At 33.1% G+C, this 1,521-nt stretch overlaps 1 non-coding gene across 1 annotated transcript; it reads right to left on the bottom strand.

Moving 5' to 3' along the window:
- Nucleotides 1-188, bottom strand: LOC121773139. Its single transcript, XR_006044710.1, has one exon. It is a non-coding gene; the product is annotated as a small nucleolar RNA snoR143 (small nucleolar RNA).
- Nucleotides 189-1,521: the final 1,333 nt, after the last annotated feature.

Raw genomic sequence — 1,521 nt, 5'->3', positions numbered from 1 at the left:
GAATTTGAGACGGATTTAGTAGACAAGCACCGTGGAAATGGCGGCGCTTATCTGTGGATCCATCTCAACGGTTGTCTGGCCGCCGCCGAGCTTAACTCGGCATTTCATTTCCGCACAATCGCTCAGAGACTACTCCATTCAAATATTGTTTTTAAGAATATTGAAGCAGCCTCTTCAGCGTAGTGCGATTCGGTTACGACGCAGAAACGATATAAATATAAAAATAAAATCCATAATTCATGAAGGTGTGAATAATTCTTCAAAGACTGAAGGCGGAGCCGATGAATAGTTGTAAACTCTAGGGTTTTGAAGAGCAAAAAGATAAGAATTGCCTAAGCAGGGGTTGGATATAAATAGCTGAGATTGGGCTAATGGGCCTCTAAATAATTGGGCTTACGAAGCCCTATAATTTCTCATTTACAAAACAGAGAGAAAAAAAAGAAGTGCGTTTGAATCGGTAGATAGACATATTTAAATTGCATTTAATGGTCCAATCTAGTGTTTGAATTGGTAGAAGAATTTTCTATATGAGCCGCTCGATGGGCAAGGGCCCGATGAATTAAGGATGAAAAGAGTGATATCATGGAAAAAGTGATAATAATATGTGCAACACTATATCAATCTTAAATTATGTGGAATTTACTAATATAACATTCAGCCTTAGAAATATAGAAAAAGTCAAAGGATACTTTTGAAATTCCTACTATAGTGTGGCTTTAAATAACAAACTAAACATGCGATATTAATGACTATAGATAAAATACCATCAATTCAAACACCACAAATAGAAATATAAAAAAAAGTATTTCTACAAAATGATTGTGTTGTTATCTAAATGAAAGATAAACTTTAATTCAAACACATCATAGTCTACATATATTTATTCCAATTTTCAGGTCGCTTGTTGGTTGATTTTTAGAATACTTACAACGTACGCATTCTCTCCGGACAATCACTCTTGAAACGTCATCATTTTCCTCAATTTCTGTCAGACTACAACTCCTATTTACGCCATCTCCTCAAGTCAAAACACTTAATTTGTAGTACTTCCCTATTCATGATGTTACTTCTAAAATTAATATGCTAGAACACTATATATAAATACAAATGATTTCATTGATAATAAAACAAAATTACAACTTCAAACGACACTATTTGTGAAGTTATTTTTTCACATTCTTATGGAATACGCCCGCATGGGTCTCCTCCATCATGTTTGGCGTATTCTTTTTTTGTGTTTTGAATTATTTATGGAATGTCAATCCACTCTTCTTTACTCTTTTTAAAAATTCGTGCCAAAATTAAATATGACTCCATGAGACGAGGGATCACTCTATTATAACTTTTATTTGTAACAGCAACTTTATATTCATAATAATAGCTGTTTAACATAATTACCTTCAAATTTCAATAAGGATATGCCATATTTTTTTAAATTAAAATTTGGAGTACGAAAAAAATTAAAACAAATGGGCCGGGACAAAGGAGCCCAATTCACAGATTATTTGCATTTGTAACTTG

The sequence above is a fragment of the Salvia splendens genome, chromosome 16 (genome assembly GCF_004379255.2).
Source record: "Salvia splendens isolate huo1 chromosome 16, SspV2, whole genome shotgun sequence".
NCBI lineage: Eukaryota > Viridiplantae > Streptophyta > Magnoliopsida > Lamiales > Lamiaceae > Salvia > Salvia splendens.
The sequence above is the reverse complement of the archived record's forward strand: the minus strand, read 5'-3'. Positions and strand labels throughout refer to the sequence as shown.